This window comes from Podarcis vaucheri (assembly GCF_965113315.1).
Source record: "Podarcis vaucheri genome assembly, chromosome: 17".
Classification (NCBI taxonomy): domain Eukaryota; kingdom Metazoa; phylum Chordata; class Lepidosauria; order Squamata; family Lacertidae; genus Podarcis; species Podarcis vaucheri.
This window is the reverse complement of record NC_138755.1, coordinates 13025701-13048743: the sequence shown is the minus strand read 5'-3', so window position 1 is coordinate 13048743 and position 23043 is coordinate 13025701. Positions and strand designations below refer to the sequence as shown.

Genomic DNA, 23043 nt, shown 5'->3' with positions numbered 1-23043 from the left:
TTTCAACAGCAAGAAAGAGGACACATTTGCCGACTGCTTCTTTTAGCTATGGATCGCTATGACGACTCTCATTTTACCTACCCATGAAAAAGAGGACGTGTCTTGGAAAATAAGGTGTATGTGACAGTCACAGCTCATATGTCTCGCGCGACCCCCGAGCCAGGCTGCCCGCGGAGTTTGGGGACAGGCGGCGATGGTCGCCTCCTCGGGGCGGGCGGAGGTCCATCTCCCGTTCTGTCCAGGAGGCGCGCGCCCAAGTTGCGCCTCCCACGTTCTTCCCAGCGCTCTTTCCGCGCTGGAGGGAACAGAGAGAGAGAGCGCAGTTTCTCCGAGACTCCCGCCGGAGAAAACCAGCGGGAGCGCTGTGTGCCCTTAGCTTGTCGTGTGGCAGCTCGTCGGGGCGGACGAGGCGTGTTAATGGCGAGACCCAGAGAGTCTCTGTCGCCACGGGCAAAAAATGAGTAATCCACGCAGGCAGCCGGGGAAGCGCGCGTGGTGGCCCTTCGTTGCCTTCCCGATCGTGTCTGTGTGTGTTGCTTGAAGGTTGTGTGTCATTTCACGGTGTGACGGCCACAAGCCAGTCATTCACACAGAACTTTCTCCCCTTCTTTTTCCTCGACGTCCGTTTCCTTTTACTGTTTTTTAATTTCTTTTTTTTATTAAAGATTTTCTTGTTTTACAGAAGTATGTGTAATGTCTCTCCTATTTTTTCCATGTAACATTTTTACAAATCAGTTTCATTTGTTGAGACATTGGGGAGGAAGGGGGGAGGGGGGAAGATGGGGGGTGGGATCGGGTGGCGATGTTTCAATTTAAGGGATGGTATCCGCAATATACAAAATATTACTCCAAAATCCCATAAACCCCCTTTACTGTATTTCTGTAAGGCATTCAGAGAGACCTCTCGCAACCGTCCCAATGAAACTCCATCCAAAGAGACACGTCGTGAAATGCAGCGACTCCTAGCTGACCCGACACGACAGAAAGGGGAACAATAAATCAAAATTTTAAAAATGCATTGCAATGTCTAGATTCTCTCAAAGGCCAGGAAAGGGTCTAGGAGCTATTTGGCTCTTGGACTATGGCACAACCACTGACAATTACACAGAACTGAAAAGAGTTCCGTGTGTTAGAACAATTAAAAACCAGTCCATATAGGGGAAAAACAATTAAAAAGTATTTTCTATGTGAAAAGAATAACGGACCCAACAGAGATATTCCCAGGGATAAAGTTTTCCGTTTAAGATCCTAGTCTTCAACTGAGCTTAAAGGTAAAGGTAAAGGGACCCCTGACCATTAGGTCCAGTCGCGGCCGACTCTGGGATTGCGGCACTCATCTCGCTTTATTGGCCAAGGGAGCCGGCGTACAGCTTCCGGGTCATGTGGTCAGCATGACTAAGCCGCTTCTGGCAAACCAGAGCAGCGCACGGAAATGCCGTTTACCTTCCCGCCAGAGCGGTACCTATTTATCTACTTGCACTTTGAAGTGCTTTCGAACTGCTAGGTTGGCATGAGCTGGGACCGAGCAACGGGAGCTCACCTCGTTGCGGGGATTCGAACCGCTCACCTTCTGATCAGCAAGTCCTAGGCTCTGTGGTTTAACCCACAGCGCCAAATGTGCAGCGGATTGTAGCTTTACAGCACAATCCTGTACATGCACATTAGTCAGAAGTAAGCCCTGTTGAATACAATAGGCCTTATGCTCAGGTAAGCGAGTAGAGAATTGCAGCTTTAAAAGCACTGAAGTCTTTTATAAAGATGGGAAAGGCTTGCAAGCTGAATTTCCTCCAGCAACATAGCTGTTAAAGCAGAGGAGCCTGTCCTGAGAAAAACGTTGGCAATTGTGTCAGGAATATGCACACAAATGCATTGTATATTCACACCTGAACTCAGTCCCTGTTTTCCAGAAAAACAGTATCCATCAAGATGTCTCAAATATAGTGCTTTACTGATTACTATTCATTACATTTCATAAATAATAAAAGTCAGATGCAAGGCATATTGCAAATTATGAAACATAAAAGGAATGTCTAAAATAAGTACTGACTTTTAACAACAAAAAAAACTACCAGAAATCATTACCAATAACAGCACAGTGTAAGATCATATCAAATACCTTCTGAAAAAGGAAAATGTTCACAATATTTAGGAGGAAATGAAAGGGTTTTTAAATATCAAATATGTATTTCATTTTTGTTACGTAAGTACAGAAAATGGCTACAAACTTCAAAAAGAACAGATATAACTAGAAAAATAAAAAGAATGATGTATTTATTAAGTGATAAAGGTCCATTGTGGCCCCTCAGGACATCTGTTAATCATTTCCCTTTGGTGCATGTTCAAACAAGAAGGATGCAGGAAAAGTTGTTCTTCATTATAGCAGGGATTTGTCTGTAGCAAGACATAGAATTATAGAATTGGAAGGGACTCCAGGGTCCTCTAGTCCAGTGTTTCCCAACCTTGGGCCTCCAGCTGTTTTTGAACTACAATTCCCATCATCCCTGACCACTGGTCTTGCTAGCTAGGGATGATGGGAGTTGTAGTCCAAAAACAGCTGGAGGCCCAAGGTTGGGAAACACTGTAGTCTAGTCCAACCCCCAGAAATACAGGAATCTCAAGTAAAGCATCCAGGACAGATGGCCATCCAACCTCTGCTTAAAAACCTTCAAGGAAGGAGAGTCTTCCATGGGAGTGCGTTTCACTCTTACTGTCAGTTTCCCCTGATTTTTAGTCAGAATGTCCTTTCTTGTAACTTGAAGCCACTGGTTCAGGTTTTACCTTCCAGAGCAGGTGAAAACAAGCTTGCCCCACCTTCCATGTGACAGCCCTTGAGATATTTGAAGATGGCTATCAGTCTCCACTTTTGTAAGCTAAACATACCCAGCTCCTTCAACTGATCCTCATAAGGCTTGGTTTACAGACCCTTGATCATCTTGGTTGCCCCCCTCTGCACATGTTCCAGCTTGTCAATATCCTTAAATGGTGGTGCCCGGAACTGGACCTAGTATTCTTTATGTTGTCTGACCAAGGCAGAATAGTAAGGTAAACGAACCCCTGACCATTAGGTCTAGTTGGGGCCGACTCTGGGGTTGCGGCGCTCATCTCGCTTTACTGGCCGAGGGAGCCAGCGTACAGCTTCCGGGTCATGTGGCCAGCATGACTAAGCCGCTTCTGGCGAACCAGAGCAGCGCATGGAAACTCCGTTTACCTTCCCACCAGTGCGGTACCTATTTATCTACTTGCGCTTTGATGTGCTTTCAAACTGCTAGGTTGGCAGGAACAGGGACCGAGCAACGGGAGCTCACGCCGTCGCAGGGATTCGAACCGCCGACCTTCTGATCGGCAAGTCCTAGGCTCTGTGATTTAACCCACAGCACCACCCGTGTCCCGCCAAGGCAGAATAGAGCGGCACAATTACTTCCCTTGATCTGGCCACTATATTTCTGTTGATGCAGCCTAGAAGAGCATTAGCTTTTTTCGCTGCAGCATCAGACTCACTTTAGCTCATGTTGACTCACGGCAGCATCAGACTCACGTTAACTCATGTTGACTCACGTTAAGCTTGTGGTCCACCAAGATCCCTAGATCCTTTTCATATGTACTGCTAGTAAGCCAGGTGTCTCCCATCTTATACTTGTGCATCTGGTTCATCTGGCCTAAGTGCAGAATCTTACATTTGTCCCTATTGAAATTCATTTTGTTAGCTTGGGCCCAGTGCTTCTATCTGTTAAGGTCATTTTGAATCCCAATTCTGTCTTCTGCAGCATTAGCTACCTCTCCCAGTTTGGTGTCATCTGAAAATTTGATGAGCATCCTCTCAATTCCTTCATCCAAGTCTTTTTGAAAGTCGTTGAACAACAATGGGCCCGGGACAGAGCCCTGTGACACCCCACTTGTCACTTTTTTCCAGGATGATGAGGAACCATAAATGAGCACTCTTTGGGTTTGGACAGTTAACCAGCTATAAATCCACCTAAGTGATCCAGAGCTGGAAAAAGGGGGCAGTTAGGTGGCAAGGTGTGTGTGTGGGGGGGGGGGGAAGATGCAGTCAGAGGTTGCCATCTGTATCTTCTCCTCCTCTCACCCCACTGCAGACTACATGTTTAACTGTTGTGGTTGTTGCTGTTGTTTAGTCATTTAGTCGTGTCCGACTCTTTGTGACCCCATGGGCCAGAGCACGCCAGGCACTCCTGTCTTCCACTGCCTCCCGCAGTTTGGTCAGACTCATGCTGGTAGCTTCGAGAACACTGTCCAACCATCTCATCCTCTGTCGTCCCCTTCTCCTTGTGCCCTCCATCTTTCCCAACATCAGGGTCTTTTCCAGGGAGTCTTCTCTTCTCATGAGGTGGCCAAAGTATTGTAGCCTCAGCTTCAGGACCTGTCCTTCCACAGTGAGCACTCAGGGCTGATTTCCTTAAGAATGGAGAGGTTTGATCTTCTTGCAGTCCATGGGACTCTCAAGAGTCTCCTCCAACACCATAATTCAAAAGCATCAATTCTTCGGCGATCAGCCTTCTTTATGGTCCAGCTCTCATAGTGGAGAGTTTGACCAAATGTGATCCACCTGGAGCAGGAACCGGCAAGCCACTCCAGTATCCCTGCCAAGAAAACTCCATGGACTGGCATGTTTAACTAGGGCTGTACAAAACCTCCTATTCAGTCTGGGGTCCAGTTTGGGTCAGACTTGGATTGGTTTGGATTGGGCCCCTGGTTCTAGCCAACAAGTTTGCACCCTTCTAGTCAGGCTCCTGTTCAACTGCTGCCTCCTCCTGTTCCACCTCCGTCAACTGCTGAGGGAAGAGTTCATATCACTGCATCCTAGGTTCCTGTCATTCTGCCTCCTCTCTGTTTCTTCATTCTCTTTCTGCTGTGTTGGAGCCTGCCAATCCATACTTGATCCCAACAGCACTGTTGAGCTCATCACAGCATCACCACTTTCCAGACTTCCAGTCTGTCATGTTGCTGCTGCTGCATATCAGGAGGACGAGGGCCGAGGTGTAGTGCAAATTGCAGGTCATCTCTGCTGATGTGTTTGCACCGGGCTGACCATGCCTCACTCCTCCCTCTTTATCTCATGCTAGCAAGCAGCAGCACGACTGATGCTGTGGTTTCAAAATGTCTGGCAATGGATGGGAAATGACTTATTTATTCATAATAGTTTGTGTTTCTTGAGATCAGTAACAGTACAGAAGGCTGCCGTTGCTCACCTGACCTCCAGCCATAGAACCATAGATGCATAGAATTGTAAAGTTGGCTGGAACATCTAGTCCAGCCCCTTGCCACGTAATGCCCAAAATTGTGAGGAAATAAATTATTTTCAGGTATTTTCTGCATACTTACTCTTTTTAAATATGCTATATTTTCAAATTAAAATAATTATAGGATCCAATAAGGAAACACTGAACAGTAATTTGAACTATTCAGTTATTCCTTTCCTAACTGGTCAATGTCAACATCTTCCAACCTTCTGGTGCTTACTGGGACTAGGGGGCTCACACTACCAAAAGAGAAAAAAATAATCAGGGGAAAGTATCTACTCAGACTGGTAAATGCTAACAACTTTCAGTTGACAGATAAATTAACACCTTATAGCTCTGTGTCAACTGAAAGAGACCAGGAAATAAAATTCAGTCCTATCAGCAGACTTTTAATAGCTCTTGAAAAGTAGGAATAGTGGTATGTGGGAGGCATTAATTGTTCTCCCTAACTCAGCTACTCATTTCCCAAAAGGAAACAGGCAGTTGTTTTAATACATTGGCACCAGGCAAACATTTTTTGACAACTAAATTAGGGTCCCAGGAAATAAACTCAGCTTATTATATGTTATGATATGAATGGACTCTAAACAGACTTCTGTGGAACTGGCATTTAAAACGTCTTCAGTTTGTAAGGGTGGACAAAGCATATTTTGGTCCTGTTTTTATCTTTAGATTGGTCTGATAGCTCTCACCTTCCGGATTCAATGCCTTTATCATGCCATCCCATCAACAAAAGAACCATGCATACTGAGTGAGAGCTATACTGGAATTATAATTGTTCATTTGACAACCACATACAAAAGAACAAGTGTAGCTTGTAAAACTCAGGGACTTCTGTTACCACTACTGTTTTTGCATATGTATTGCACTTCAGCACAATTTGCATAATGCTTAACAGTCTGTGCTTGGCCTCACAACAATGCTATGATGCACCTTATTATTTTCCCAGTTTATGCAGAAGGGATGCTGAGGCTGAGAGGCCTTGTTTTCCCAAAAGCCATATGTGAAGTAGGACTTGAACTCCTGTTTCTCAGATCCAGCTTGCAATCTTTATTCCCTGGCCAACCCTGGCCTTTGTTTTTCCTTTTCTAAATGCTCTACCAAGCCACGATTACATGACTGCAACTAGCAAGCTATTGAGCAAGTCTCTGCACTGCCTGAGTAGGAAATGACTTGGGAATCACCACTTTAAGCTCTTTGGAAGAAAAGCAATGTAATTAATTCATTCATTAACTGGCTGGGGGTGGGAGACACTGACACATATACACATAAATGCATTCACTTTGGAATTTTTCATCTTCTTTAACACTGTGAAGCTGAAGTAACTTTTTTGCAGTCCTCTTCACTAACGCATCTTTAGCTATATTGCTATTGTCTGCTTTGGAATATAACACTGTGAGGGCAGAAATTCCTTCTTTAGCTACCATCCAGCTTTGCCAAAGGCAAAAATGCCTTAACTTCACCACTTTTCAAATGGTGGTTCTTACGGCTTTTCATAGTAAAGGAAGAAAGAGGAAGTCTGTGACAGTCCTTGCTCAAGAAGGAGCAGGAGGAAACAGCTTTCGCTTAGATGGATTGAACTGAAGTACCATATTTTTCGCTCCATAAGACACACTTTTTCCCTCCTAAAAAGTAAGGGGAAATGTGTGTGCTTCTTATGGAGTGAATGCAGGGGGGAGGAAGGCAGGAAAAGCCCCCAAGAGCCGCACACAAGCTCCGCACGGCTCTTGCGGGCTTTTCCCCAGGAGGGAGAAGGGACTGACACAGCCAGTCAGTCCCTTCTCCCTCGTCATAGAAAAGCCTGCAGGAGCCACACGCTCCTTAAAGGGTGCGCGGCTCCTGTGGGCTTTTGCGGGAGCTGGGGGAATTGCCATAGGTTGGCAGGAGCAGGGACTGAGCAATGGGAGCTCACCCCGTTGCGGGGATTCGAACCGCCGACCTTCTGATCAGCAAGTCCTAGGGTCTGTGGTTTAGACCACAGCGCCACCTGCGTCCCAGATAGCCATGGTTACATATAGCTTAATTACATCAAAGCTGGATTACAGCAATGTGTTCTGTCTGGGGCTGCCCTCAAAGAGCATTCAGAAACGCACACATTAGGAATATGGCTGAGTTTTTGACCAGTTTCAGATATCACATCTCACCACTTCTGTATCATATTCACTAGCTTATTATTCATTTTCAGGAGCTATTTGAAGTTTTTGTTATCACCCTAAAAGCCTAAAATCAATGATGGGGGACCTCTGGTCATGGGTCTAGTTAGTATCAGACACTACTAAAGATGGATAAAACCATGAATTTCAATTTCTCTCTGTTTCCCATTTTCCCAATCCTAAATTGAGTTTGCCCTGTTTCCACATCAGGTCATTAAAAATAAATCAATCAATAAAAAGTCCACACAAAAATTCATACAATTTTATGTGCATTTCTCCTAATATATTCACACATTTCCGAACATTATTTTCACTATTTTGTGGGTCACTGTTGCTTACTGGGAAGGAGATGGGAAAGCCCAAGGTGTATAGCAAGCCTACCTAAGGAGACAGGATTGCTTTTGAGGCGAAGGTATGGCTAATCTTTGCCCAGAGTCTTCAGTCCTCAGTTCTCCCTTGCAAGGTTCCAATGGCTGAATACTCTTAATTCTCCTGTTCTGCATCATCTAGGGCTACTGAACAGGAACCTACTAGGTTGCTGAGACTATTGACCTTCAAACACCCCTGGAAGTTAAAGGTAAAGGTAAAGGGACCCCTGACCATTAGGTCCAGTCGTGGCCAACTCTGGGGTTGCGGCGCTCATCTCGCTTTATTGCCTGAGGGAGCCAGTGTACAGCTTCCGGGTCATGTGGCCAGAATGACGAAGCCGCTTCTGGTGAACCAGAACAGTGCACGGAAACGCCGTTTACCTTCCCACCGGAGCGGTACCTATTTATCTACTTGCACTTTGACATGCTTTCGAACTGCTAGGTTGGCAGGAGCAGGGACCGAGCAACCGAAGCTCATCCAGTCGCGGGGATTCGAACCGCCGACCTTCTGATTGGCAAGTCCTAGGCTCTGTGGTTTAACCCACAGCGCCACCCACGTCCCTTAACAGTGACATCATAGGCATGTGTACTCAGAAGTAACCCTCGTTGAGTTTAGTGGAATTTAGTCCCAGGTAAATGAGCATAAGATTGCAGCCTAAGCCTCAATGGGCTTGATAAGGCATATATGGAATCAGGCTGCAAAAATATCGCAGAAGTATATTCTAAATCCATTTAACTGGATTTTCATTCCACTTGGAATGAATAATAATTTGTACTCACAATATGTTTTACAGTGTGTGTGTGTGTGTGTGTGTGTGTGTGTGTGTGAATGTTGAAATCTGACTTTGTATGTTGTTTGATATATTACGGTTCTTAAGTTCATTGAAAATTTTATTACAACTATCCAAACTCTCTAAGGAAACAAAGAAAGTAATTTCATATAAATCCACAGATACTTCAGAAATAAGAAGTAAAATCAACTGAAACCATTGTTTGTTTACTCTAAACCAATATTTTTAGATATCAACATCAATTTATTGTGTAAGTCTAAGACCCTGTAGCTTGAGATTGAACAGCAGAGAAGTACAGGAGCAAAACTCACTTTTCTTGTTTCCTAGCACCAACTTTATTGAAATCAGTCTAGAGGCATGCAGACTATGTCAGGCTTTTTTCCTCTTATTCTTGCCCTTTGCTATACTCACCATTTTGGGGCAGGAAGTGGATGGACTCATTTTCCATTGTTAATGGACTACATCTACATATTAAAATCTGCTTCACCTCTGATGCTACATTGGCTGCAATTATAATTTTTTATACTTACACATATGTTCCTGTGACTGAAGGACTCTAGAACCAACTTTTGGTAACCACTGTTATAGCTATCAATCATTTCAACCTCCACCATTAAAGAGAACATTATTTTTTTGGGGGGGGGGAATAGATGCCACTTGGCACGCAAATATGCTGGAAGACCTTGTGGGGGACATAGGTCTCTCCGGATAGATCAAGTAATTAGTGGTGGAGCATCATGCTCTGGCACCAGGGGGGCGGAGAGCAGGTGGGGGCGTGGCGCGTGTCCTGGGGGCGTGGTACGCCGCCCACAGGGACGTGGTGCCCAGCACGGGCGGGGGACCAGCCGCGATGGCACCCCACCGGGATTGCGCTGACGGGGGCGGTGCGCTCCCCCCACTCCCCTCTTCCTCCGCCAATGCCAGTAATCCAGAGATGGGGAAGCTTTGACACTCCAGATGTTGCCGAGCTGTAACTGTTATGTACTGAAGTTCTCACCCTGGGCCAGCAGGGGGATACTGTAGATAGTTATGCAAATGAAGGATCGATAGTGACATTCAGTGATTGGATGGTTTGTATGCAAATGAAGGATCGAAAGTGACGTTCAGTGATTGGATAGTTTTAGAAAGTTGCTACAGTTACGTGGTTCTGGAGCTCTATATAAGCAGGCTGACTGAGCTCCTCAGTTCAGTTCTGTTCTGGCCTTTGAATAAACAAGAGCTGTTTGAAGAATCGCTGTGTCGTCTTATATGTTCGCCCACAACTTAACACTAACTCCCATCCTGACCATTGGCAAATCCACACTGTGATCACCTCCCGCTCGGAAACCAATGTCCCCATTGTGGAAGGACGTGTGGATCCAGAATTGGCCTCCACAGTCACTTACGGACTCATTGTTAAAACCGTGTTTATGGAAGACAATCTTACTCGGCTACGAGGGATCACCAAAGAAGATGCTGATGAGGTGTGATGGAGGCAGAATCCAACAAATCTGGAGTAATATATGCCTAAATCGATCATTTTAAATGTATGCCTCTGCGTGCTTCCTGCTAGGAGGCTGCAGTCTTCTTATTTATAATTTTTGTCTCTGAACACTGGAAACATAGTGCACAAGTGTTTATGTCAATCTCCATTTTGATGCTCATGTCAGTGAAGAAAGTGGCTGCTTTTTCCACCACTTATGTTTTTTCTCATTTTTTCCAAGTACTTAAAGCTCCAGTTGAAGGACTGAGTAGCAGAATGTTGCTAAATTGGGATTATTTGATTTACCCCCTTGTAGTCATTTAAGATTGGCCGAGGGAGTCTGGCTCTCCAGCTGGAGAATTTTACTATCTCTAATTTAAATGTGCTGAATCCTTTAGCTTCTTTCAGTGTGATAGGTAAAGGTAAAGGTAGCCCTGACCGTTAGGTTCTGTTGCGGACGACTCTGGGGTTGCGGCGCTCATCTCGCTCTATAGGCTGAGGGAGCCGGCGTTTGTCCGCAGACAGCTTCTGGGTCATGTGGCCAGCATGACTAAGCCACTTCTGGTGAAACCAGAGCAGCACACGGAAACGCCATTTAACTTCCTGCCGGAGCAGTACCTGTTTATCTACTTGCACTTTGACATGCTTTCGAACTGCTAGGTGGGCAGGAGCTGGGACCGAACAACAGGAGCTCACCCCATCGCGGGGATTCGAACCGCCAACCTTCTGATCAGCAAGCCCTAGGCTCAGTGGTTTAGACCACAGCACCACACGCGTCCCAGTGTGATAGCTGACTTTATTAGAGATTTGTTTGCTTCTCGGGTCTGAATAATTATTAGTTTACCGCTGCCAGAAAATAAAGAGAAAATCTTTTATTACAACAACTTCTGTTGGTGTAAGAATACGCAAACTTTTGAGTTACATACCCACTGAGCCTCTTGGGGGCTTGCCAATCGGAAGGTTGGTATTTCGAATCCCTGTGATGGGGTGAGCTCCTGTTGCTCTGTCCCAGCTCCTGACAACCTAGCAGTTCAAAAGCATGCCAATGCAAGTAGATAAATAGATACCGCTGTGGTGGGAAGGTAAACTGCAAATCCATGCGCTCTGGCTTCCATCACAGTGTCTCGTTGCGCCAGAAGCAGTGTCCTATGATAAGATCTGCTCCATGTTTTATACATTATAATTCATAAACATTATTGTACACATTTGGAATTAAAAAGAAATGACTAGCACAAAAATAAAAAAATAAACCAGTGTGGCTGGTACTGAAACATGATGTACAATGTTGATTTCCCCAATAAACTGGCTCTTTGGAAAATATCATTTTGATGCTATTTAAGTTAATTGTTTATGGTCATATGGACCAATGATGTATGATCATATTTTTAAGTGGAGATGTTGAGAGGTTTTCAGAGTGTTTAAATAGTCACAAATTCTACCACAGGGTGGTACCTTTTTACCTTTTGTTTATGATAGGAAGTTGTTGTAGTGTAGACTCCAAGGTTCTAATCCTATGCAAACTTACTTGGAGGTGACAATGCAATGAACAGACCTAGTTTCAGCACACAGCATCTTTGGGCAGCTGCCAGCACCCCTAATCCCAAGTGATGATGCTTCCTCTGCATCCACTATGCCTGCTCTTAAACCACAGAGCCTAGGACTTGCCGATCAGAAGGTCGGCGGTTCGAATCCCTGTGACGGGGTGAGCTCCCTTTGCCCGGTCCCTGCTCCTGCCAACCTAGCAGTTCGAAAGCACGTCAAAGTGCAAGTAGATAAATAGGTACCACTCTGGTGGGAAGGTAAATGGCGTTTCCGTGCACTGCTCTGGTTCGCCAGAAGCGGCTTAGTCATGCTGGCCACAGGACCCGGAAGCTGTACGCCGGCTCCCTCGGCCAATAAAGCAAGATGAGCGCCGCAACCCCAGAGTCCACCATGACTGGACCTAATGGTCAGAGGTCCCTTTACCTTTACCTTTAGTGCTACAACAGCATAGCAAAACTATTGTGACAGGCAAGAATCACAGCTTACATGCAACTTGAATTTTCAACCAAATGTCTCTCAGATTTTGAAGGCCTGTTATTCTAGCACTGTCCTTCTGCCTATCATATCATGAAAAAATAAATGAACATATTAGTATATTATTCTCATTTGTATAATAAAAGATTTCATCTACAGATGAGCTTGCTATATATGCAGATTTTTCCAACGGGTATCCACACAGTATTTCTGTGCGTCTGGTTTTAATTATGTCTACATCCTGCCTCAAAAAATATACATATAGTGCAACATAATTTGTCTTCTACAGCACATGCTCTTCTTTTGTATTTCACAATACAAAATCAGAAGGTTCTGAACTGCAGATCCACCTTTTCAGAGAGAGAAGGGAACTGCCGAATGCCAAGTCCAGGGTTAAAGAGCAAAATGCAGAATAACCTGCAAGACACTAGAATCTGGTTTTCAGTTAACAATTTGTGTTAATGACTTGTTGCCACATCTGCATCAGGGCTTTCTACCTAGCAAATGACATTTTTATTGTCACTCTACAAACAAAAGTGAGTTACAGAAGGAATAAAAACTGAATAATGAGAGATAAGGAGGTCTCACTGGACTAGCATTGCTGTTGCTGACTCGGTTGCAGAAATGCTGCTCCCACTATATATATATATATATGCAGGTTTTGGTGTCTTCGGGTGTCTTCCCGTGTAAGAGTCGGGGTGTCTGGGCGACGTTTCGACGAGGTCTCACTCGTCATCTTCAGGCTGGTGCTTTCGGCTTCTTGTTACTGGAACAGAGCAGAATCTGGTGTTTGAGTTCCTATAAATACTGTTGAGGGGTGTGGTGTATAGCCTCCAACGTTCTGGGCAGAGAGGAAGTTCCTAGATTAGTATGCCTTTTCTTCTTTTGTTCCTTAATTACTTGAGGGATATCTTGGGTGATTTCATGAGTGATATTCTGAATATCACTGGGTGGGTCATTAAGTGTAGATTAGTTGCTAAAGCTTTCATGTCTTGACCTCTTGAGCTTGTGAAGAGTTTTTCTGAGAAGATGGCTGTGCTGCATTTAGTTGTGCTCTGGCTTGGCTTCGTGTATAGGGGCGAGCTGTGGTTTTGTGCCTTGTGCCAGCCAGATCTGTGTAGGGATTGCAGGGGGGTGCAGCATCCGGAGGTGCCACTATAGTTTGGTTGCTGGATGGAGTCTGTAATATGTCTGTGGAGAGGGTCTGGGTTTGGGTCTGGTGTGGTTGATTGGTGACGGCGTTCTGTGTGCCTCTGGTTCTGGTGTCGGTTTTTGTGGGGAGGGCTAATTTCCAGATGTCTGGCAGGCGGGACGTGTCGTCACGCTTGTTCATGTTGTGAGGGTGTTTCTCTATCTCGATGGCTTCCATGATTATTCTCTTGTGGTGATGTTCCATGTTAAAGAGCAATTTGGAATCTGCAAAATTAATTTCGTGTCCTGTTTCTTTCATGTGTTGGAAAAGAGAGGAAGTTTTTTCTTTTTCTTCACTCATGAAATCACCCAAGATATCCCTCAAGTAATTAATGACCCACCCAGTGATATTCAGAATATCACTCATGAAATCACCCAAGATATCCCTCAAGTAATTAAGGAACAAAAGAAGAAAAGGCACACTAATCTAGGAACTTCCTCTCTGCCCAGAACGTTGGAGGCTATACACCACACCCCTCAACAGTATTTATAGGAACTCAAACACCAGACTCTGCTCTGTTCCAGTAACAAGAAGCCGAAAGCACCAGCCTGAAGATGACGAGTGAGACCTCGTCGAAACGTCGCACAGACACCCCGACTCTTACACGGGAAGACACCCGAAGACACCAAAACCTGCATTCCTATACCCGTGAAAATCTACGAAAGCAAATATATATATATATATATATATATATATATATATATATATATATACACACACACACACACATACACACACACACACACACACACAGAGAGAGAGAGAGAGAGAGATATAGGTCTGTTGAAAAAGTGGGGTAGGTATTAAAATAGTTATCTCTGGTCTTAATATTATAATCCTAATATTAATATTATTTTTATAACCCTCTCATTTTTTTTGCCCAAGTCCAATACTTTACATTTCTCCCTGTTAAAGTTCATCTTGTTTGTTTTGGCCCAGTTCTCTAATCTGTCAAGGTTGTTTTGAAGTGTGATCCTGTCCTCTGGGGTGTTAGCCACCCCTCCCAGTTTGGTGTCATCTGCAAATTTGATCAGGATGCCCTTGAGTCCATCATCCAAGTCATTGATCCAATAGAAATGATGCCTTTTTCTGTAACATGTATGATTTAATGCAAAGTCAGCAGCTGATTTAATTTCAAGATGTCATATCAAGATGAAATGTTTACGACGCAAATTATATGTGTGTCTACTCAAAAACTTCATTGAATTCAATGGGAGTTATTCTCAGGTAGGTGTGCATTGGACTGCGGCCTTAAAGTGCATTCCTGTGGACACATATCTAGAAGAAAGGTCCATTATCACAATGAAATTTATTTCCAAATAAACATGCATTGCTAAAGTACCATTATCTACTTGAATCTAACGCTCACCTTTTTTGGCCAAATTTAAGGTGCGCTTTGATGATTTGATGATTTGAGATTTGATGGCACATTTATTGTGAGTGGTCAGACTGAGTGGCAGGGACTGGCCCAAGGTCACCTAGTGAACTTCATGGCCAAGTGGACATTTAAACCCCGGCCTCCAAAGTGCTAGTCTGGCACTCTGACCACTACACCAAACTGCCACTTCACCAACGTCAGTCTAAACGTACTGAAATCAGTGGTACTGGCAAAGAGATGCTTAAGAAAATGTAAATAGGGATTGATAATTGGAAACGGATATTTATAATAATAGGTTAATATATGGAGTAAGGATAAATGTTAGAGGGTAAGGATTTGCTGAATCTAATATTTGAACTGGAATACAAAATGGGAGGTGTGAGGAGGTCAAGAAACTAGTGAAGAAAATATAAGATTTGAAAATATTAATCTATTTTTAGTTTTGATTTTTGGCTTTTCTCTTTGTTCTTATTCTTTATTCTTTCTTTTTTCTTCTATCAACTGTTTTTCTACTGTGTATCTTTTATTTGTCTTGTTTTTGTAGCTTAAATGCTGGAATTTGTTTTTATTGTTTGTGAAACATTAATAAATATCATTTAAAATAAATAAATAAACGTACTGAAATCAATGGGGAAATGACCAAACTCATTTTATTTCAGCCCGTCTGATAATCATAACTGTCAACTTACAGATTTGAAAATAAGGGACCAGCAGCCTCAAAAATAAGGGATCAGCAGCCCAAATAAGGGATTTTGCTGTTGTAAAGAGATACATAGATTCGGCATGAGGCGGTCGCGGCCCCTCCCCTTCCCCTCCTCTTCCTCCTCCCTCAGGCCGCCTCCTCAGCTGCCACCACCTCTGCCACCTCCGGGCTCGCAGGCGGCATGGGCGAGAGTCTCTCTCCCTCCACCCCCCTCTCAGGTGGGGAAGGGCCGCTGCTTCCCGCCCGAGCCGGGCGAGCATGAAACCTGGGAAATTTAAGGGACATCATCAATAAGGGACAGCAGCGGGACATGGCGCTGATAAGGGAGTTTCCCACCAAAAAAGGGACGGTTGACAGCTATGCTGATAATGACTCATAACCCTTTGCGCCCCCGTCCCTGCTCCATTGGTGGGTGGTGCTGAGGTGGAACGGGTTTGTGAGGGGAGAAAGAACGGGAAGCAGTAGCCAAGGAGGCGCACAACGGCTTCGCGGGATGCAGTCGGAGGGAAAGGGAGAGGGCGTGCGCGCGCTCCCTCTCGTGAGTGGACTGTGTGAGGGAGGTTACAGATAGGTAGCCGTGTTGGTCTGCCATAGTCAAAATAAAAAAATTCCTTCCAGTAGCACCTTAAAGACCAACTAAGTTAGTTCTTGGTATGAGCTTTCGTGTGCATGCACACAGAAGTTGCCAGATCCTTCTATATAGTGTGAAGGTGGGGAGGGGTATTACTCAGAAGGGTGGTGGGAATGGGAGATTGGCAGATAGCTGAGATGAGCCTGTTGACGACTCTTAACGACTGCAATAGGTCTTACAGGAAAAGGCAAGGGGTGAGGAGGTGAAAAATGGCTTAGTCATGTATAATGAGATAAGAATCCAATGTCTTTGTTCATACCAGGTCTCTCCATGGTTTTGAGTTTGGTAATGAGTTGTGTGAGGGAGGGGTGCTCGGTGGGTCTCCTCAGCGCAGCCGCTAGACTTGATGCGCACCATCGCTGCTCGGGGCCTAGTCTCCCTGTCTGTCGCAGCCACCTCTCCTCTGCCAGCTCCCTGGGCGAGACCAGGGAGGAGGTTGGGCGGAGGGGGTGTGGGGAGGGTGGATGGAGAACAGTTTGAGGCCTTCAAAATTGCTTTCTCATATCCAGTAATGGAACCAATTACACAATATGCCACTTCTCAAAACTGTGGAAGAGGTGTCATTATGGGCCTGTGTGATTATGTGCTGTTTAAAATGGCACCAATTGGTACAAGAGGATCAGATTGACAAGGCCTTTAAAAATATGACATATGTTTTTAACTGTTCCAATCATTCCAATTTGAATACTCAGCAACACACAGACTAATGGCCTTGATCCGGTGAAAGGTACTTGTGACAATACTTCTGCTGGTTGTAATTAAGGGCACTTCCAGCTTGCTACTATTTTTTGGTGGAATTCAGTCATGTACTGAGAAATTCATACAGTGCAAGTAAAGTTGAGTTGATGGTGTTGCACAACAAGCCCATTCCCAACCATTCCAAAATCAGACTTTTGGTAATAAGGAAAGTGGACATGCAATGGAAATTGCAGGATTAACTTACGTGATGTAACATATAAATCAACATAACGTTGTTGTTGTTTAGTTGTTTAGTCGTGTCTGACTCTTCGTGACCCCCTGGACCAGAGCACGCCAGGCCCTTCTGTCTTCCACTGCCTCCCGCAGTTTGGTCAAACTCATGTCTGAGCAATAGGTAACTTTTGTGGCTATTTCCAAGACAATCTTGCATTATATGGTTGCATTACTATGGATTTGATTTGAATGTGCCCTTGCATGTGAACATGTAGCAACACTTATGTTTCCTCCTCCGATTCTCTAATTTTTACTGTAGGCCAAGCGGTTAGACTAGTAACTTTACTAAATCTTACTAGTCAATCGCATTTCCATTAATAGATTTTATATTCATATGAATTAAAATATTACTCTGAAGACAAAAGCATTCCTTCATCTTAGATGATACATGGATGTATTGCTCCCAGGGAGGATGTAAGCAGCACTTCCTCTGTTTCCAGTCAATAATACAGTGGTGCCTCGCAAGACGAAAAGAATCCGTTCCGTGAGTCTCTTTGTCTTGTGGTTTTTTCGTCTTGCGAAGCAAGCCCATTAGCAGCTTAGCGGATTAGCGCTATTAGCGGGCTTAGCGGATCAACTGATAAGTGGCTTAGCGGCTTAGCGGATCAGCTGTTAAGCGGCTTAGCAGCTTAGGATCAGCTGATAAGCGGCTTAGCGACTTGGGAAAAAGGGGGGGAGGGAAAAAACCCAGCAGGAACTCGCAAGACATTTTCATCTTGCGAAGCAAGCCCATAGGAAATTCGTTTTGCGAAGCACCTCCAAAACAGAAAACCCTTTCGTCTAGCGGGTTTTCCGTCTTGCGAGGCATTCGTCTTGCGGGGCACCACTGTAGTGGATGGCCATGTTTGCTTCATGGCTGAACCTGAAGCAGCAGGAGAGGTGTGGATCCCTGAACTATACCTAAATAGCCTTCAAAGTGCCATTTAAGAGTGCAACATTTGCTGCACAACCAAGGTTGCGGGGTTGTTCCCCATAAGGGACTCAATGCATGTTTCTGCACTGCAGTGGGTTGGACTGGATGACCCTTGGGGTCCCTCTTCCAGAGGTTTATTATGCCCTCATAATTCTTTGGAAAGGGCTTCAGAAAGAATAGCTGTCAAGCGTCCCTTATTTGGAGGGACAGTCCCTTATCCCAGCGCCATGTCCCACTGCTGTCCCTTATTGATGGATGTCCCTTAAATTTCCCGGGTTTCAAAGGAAGCAGCTCCTCTCCCTCCCTGCCTGCCAGCCAGGGAGGAGGGAGGCTCCAACTGTGTTGCTTGGCTGCCCGGCCTGCCCCCCTCCAGCCTCCTCTCACCAGCATCAGCCCCTGGGAGCCCCTCCCTGCTGGGACTGGTGGGAGCCTTGGGCCCTTCCGCCACCATCCTTCTCGTGGCCACCGAATTGAGCGTCTCTGCCTGGGGCCTCCCCTCTGCCCGTCGCTGCCACTCCCACTCGGCCGTACTGCAGCTGTGCCGCCGAAGGACCCGGATGAGATGGGCAGCCTGGCATGGCCTATGAATTGCTGAGGAGCCTTGAGAGGAGAGCGAGGCAACCATAGAGAAAGCAGTTCAGAGAGAGGAGGGAGAGGAGGAGGCGGAGGTGTGGGCAGGTGTTCCAAGGGCTACAAGGGAAGGACCGCAAGCGCTTCTCCCATAGATTTGTAGTGGTAGACTAGCATAGATGGTCTGATCTGCGGGTTTACTTCAGGCGCTATTCCCCCCCCCTTCCTCCCGCCCCACCTGATGGAATTGAGAGCTGCAGATGGAGCACGAGAGAAAAGATACAGAACTGCAGCAGCATCTTCGTAGCTTGGACTTCGTTTTGAGCGAAAAGTGGTTGCTGCTTGTAGTTATTTAGTTGCAGTGTTTCATCAGCTGGTGTCTTGAGCAGCAACCTCTGGAAACAAAGGGCTAAAAACCGGCGCTGCTCTCCCAAATTATCTGGTCCCTTTTAACTTTCCATTTCAGCTGGTTGACTAAAATCCCTTATTTGGGATGCTGGTCCCTTATTTTCAAATCTGTAAGTTGACAGCTATGTTCAGAAAGAAGATACAGAAATAGCATTCCGTAAAGTTGGTTGTACGATGGGAACTTCCTATGAGCTACCTTATTATTTCTTGCACGTTAATTTGAGCTTGGCAGATCCTGCGGCTGTTTTTGCACGGACCCCTCTTTCAGTTCTTCTGGGGGAAAAATCCGCCCCCTGATATTTCTCAGGTTTCTATGGGCTTTGCTGAATTCCTGATCCAAAAAAGGGGAAGGGGGAGCTTCGCTTGATGGAGGGAGGGAGAAAGGGGATCTTTTGAGACAAGATGCCAGGGCCCCAAAGATGCCAGTGCCAGGGCCCTCCTGCTGCTGCCTTGTGGGGCGAGAGGGGGAAAGGGGATCTTTTGAGACAATAGCCAAACAGCTCCTTTAACCAAACACCTGATTCACCCAGCAGCGTGGGAGCCAAAGAAGAGAAAAGAAAAAAGTGGCACAGGCAGTTCCCAGACATCTCCATGCAGTAAACAGTGACCCCGTGTGGCCAGTGCTGGAATAGACATCGACAGGAAAATAAACAGTGACCCCGTGTGGCCAATACTGGAAAAGACATCAAAAGGAAAATAAATAATGACCCTGTGTGGCCAGTACTGGTATAGAATTCATGATAATTTCTAGGTGTAAGTTATTTCCAATTTGGCTTTAAAATTATTTCCCCTTTTAAACTTTAATTTATCTCATTTGGATTCTGAAGCATACAAATGAGCTTTATCTCCTTTTATCATCACAACAATAGTGTGATGTACATTGCACCAAGAATTAGTACCTGGCCCGTGGATGTAGCCAAGGGGGAGCGGGGGGGGGGGCGAGTTCCCCCCGATCAAGTAAAGCAACAGAAATACTTAACTAACTGACCAATCACATTAGCTCTGCCCCCCTTTCAAAAGCCCTGCCCCCCAACAAAGATCCTGGCTACGCTGATGACCTGGCCCCAAGCTTCATAACTGAATAGAATTTCTCAACATTTCACATTATGTGTAGTTTCAGGATTCTTCACATTAACACCAATTATGGTTTTGACCAGACAAATAGCTAACAAAACTTTAAGCAACCTTCTCTCCCACCTGCTACCCACCACAAATTAGTTCTCCCTTCAAGGTCGCAGCCTCCTGTGGGAGCATTTCCTTTAAAAATGGAATCAGAAAAAATGAATTTCACAACATTTAGTTCAGCCCCAAATCTACCTCTAACCACTCAGTTACAACAGCTGAGGAATGGAATTTTATCAGGAATATTTTATCTGCTTTTAACTGTGTATTTCCACATCAACAGCCTAGAGTCTTAGGAAGTGAGAGCTGTCTCTTTCAGATGTTATACAAATGGTATAGTACTTTGCTTCTGAAGCAATCTAGCAAATGCTTCATGCACTGTTTCATTCCACAGTAAGAGTATTTCCATTCATGTAGGTGACCCGTTCAATACAGCTTTGTCCCCAGATAAACCAACCTTGGGTCGCTTTCCTCATAAGTACAGTGCACAAGACTGAATAAACATAAGATTTAGAATGTTGTGCCTTGATCAGCGGGATGCGGGTGGCGCTGTGGGTTAAACTACAGAGCCTAGGACTTGCCAATCAGAAGGTCGGCGGTTCGAATCCCCACGACGGGGTGAGCTCCGATTGGTCGGTCCCAGCTCCTGCCAACCTAGCAGTTCGAAAGCACGTCAAAGTGCAAGTAGATAAATAGGTACCACTCCGGCGGGAAGGTAAACGGTGTTTCCGTGCGCTGCTCTGGTTCACCAGAAGCGGCTTAGTCATGCTGGCCACATGACCCGGAAGCTGTACGCCGGCTCCCTTGGCCAAAAAAGCGAGTTGAGGGCCGCAACCCCAGAGTCGGCCACGACTGGACCTAATGGTCAGGGGTCCCTTTACCTTGACCTTGATCATCTTTGGATTTATCAGCAGCAATAAAGCCAATTTACCACAAGTTCCACTTCCACTGAAGTCCTTAGCACACTGAGCCATATACAGGTCTATCAGGTTTGAGAACACCTTTATCATTTATGGTATAAGTGGTAAACCCTTTTCAGCCTGAGGGCCACACTGAGCGTCAGCCACCGGTCCAAGCAGCATTGGGCATGGCCAAAGGACATGTGTGCGTACAGGCTCACTACAAATACAGCCAGTAATAGCCAGCAAGGCTGAGGCTGCATTGCTTTTCCACCTCTCCAACACCGTGTGTCACTGCTGGTACCAAAAGGGAGAGAGGAAAAGACAAGGCAGCATGGAACTCAACATGGTTTTTGGCTCAGCAACACAGCGAATCCAATGCGCCATGTAGAGCTTCCTGTGACTGCATCCAGCACAACACAACACAGACAGCACACATGCACTCGCTACGCAGGCACATTCACCACACAGTGGCGTAGCGTGGGGGATGCAGGGGGGGCCGGGCACACCGGGCGCAACATCTGGGGGTTAGGGTTAGGGGGTGCAAATCCACGGGTTAGGGGGTGCAAATCCACGGGTTAGGGGGCGCAAATTACTTGCCTTGCCCCGGGTGCTGACAACCCACGCTACGCCACTGCACACAGTTTTTTCACCAGACATGTAACCACAAAGTACACTCGCCCTTTTCTCATTCTCCACACTCATGTGCATACGCTGCCTTGCCAACCACTCCAGTGCTGGGATGAGAGCGTCTGGAAATGTTGTGCTTTATACTCTCAAAATCAAGCTCCAGTCTTAGTTCCATGGTGCTCAGTGCAAAGATCAGAAAGGAAAACCCTCTATGTGCGCTTTTGTTTTATTTCCTGATCAGAAATAAAGGCACTGGTGAGCCACTTCTCATGGCATGAGGGGCCAGATCTGGGCCCCAAGTTGGCCACCCCTGATTGATGTAAACACTCACCATGACAAGTGAGAGAACTGAGATAGATTGCACTGAGCCCTGGTCTCATTAGACAAAGCGTTCCACCAAAAAGGCTCTGGCTCTGGTTGAGGACAGCTGGGTATGTTTTGGGCCAGGGACCACCAGCAGGTTGCTGTGAGATGAGCGTCACACTCTTTGGGGGGTGTATTGGAAGATAATTCCCACAGATAAGAAAGGTCACAGACTGTTTAGGGCTATAAGGTTAGCACCAAAACCTTGAAACTCATTCGATACTCCACCTGGAGCCAATCCAGTTGATGAACAACCAACTGAATGTGGGCTCTCCACAAATTCCAAGTAAGAACTAGTGCATCTGCATTTTAGACCATTTGGAGTTTCTGGAGCAGTCTTGAGGGTAGCCCTGCGTATCTCTCTCTCTCTATCACATTTATACCCTGCCCTCCCCGGCTCAGGCGTAGAGCAAGTTAAAGTAGTCTAGTCTGCAGGTGACTGCTGCATGGATCACCATGGATAGGTTGGAAAGGGACAGGTACACTACCAATCGCCTAACCCAGGGGTCTGCAACCCGCGGCTCCAGAGCCGCATGTGGCTCTTTTACACCTTTGCCGCGGCTCCGGGGCGGATACTAGCGAGGGGAGGAGGTGCATTGTGCGCCCCGACACTCCCCACTGTGGCGGGCGCTGTACTGGCTGTGACGTCACATGGGGCGGTGCATGCGTTAGTCATGCACCATCCCGACGTCACCTTCCCGCCCGCTGTCAGATCGCAGCTCCGGAGATATATTTATTTTAAATGTCGCAATGGTTTTGCGGCTCCCGGTTTTTTTTCCTTCGGAAACGGGTCCAAGTGGCTCTTTTTGTCTTAAAGGTTGCAGACCCCTGGCCTAACCTGACACAGATTAAAAAATGCCAGTTTGGCTACATTTGTGACCAGTGCCTCCATAGATACAGAAGCATCCAGGATCACACCAGGACTCCTGATGGCAGCTACAGGTGACTACTGTGCTCCATGAAGAGCTGGGAGCTGGAAACCGAACCGAAATCATTCCGGCCGAGCCACTGGACCTCCATCTTTAATGGATTGAGATTCAGCTGACTCCGTTTCCTCCATCCCAGCACACCCACCTAAAAATTGGCCAATATATCCACGGTAGCATCTGGCCAGGGCCACAAAGCAGTAGATCCACGATGTTTGTGGTCAGATCTGTGGTTATGGACAAGATATTTGAATAAAGGGTGAATTGGGGGTTTCCCAATCCGAAAAG

At 45.9% G+C, this 23043-nt stretch overlaps 1 long non-coding RNA gene across 1 annotated transcript; it reads left to right on the top strand.

The window, feature by feature from the left end:
• The first annotated feature begins 36 nt into the window (after nucleotides 1-36).
• Nucleotides 37-19553, top strand: LOC309522199. The gene is made up of 2 exons (XR_014214971.1): nucleotides 37-114; nucleotides 19349-19553. It is a non-coding gene; the product is annotated as an uncharacterized lncRNA (long non-coding RNA).
• Nucleotides 19554-23043: the final 3490 nt, after the last annotated feature.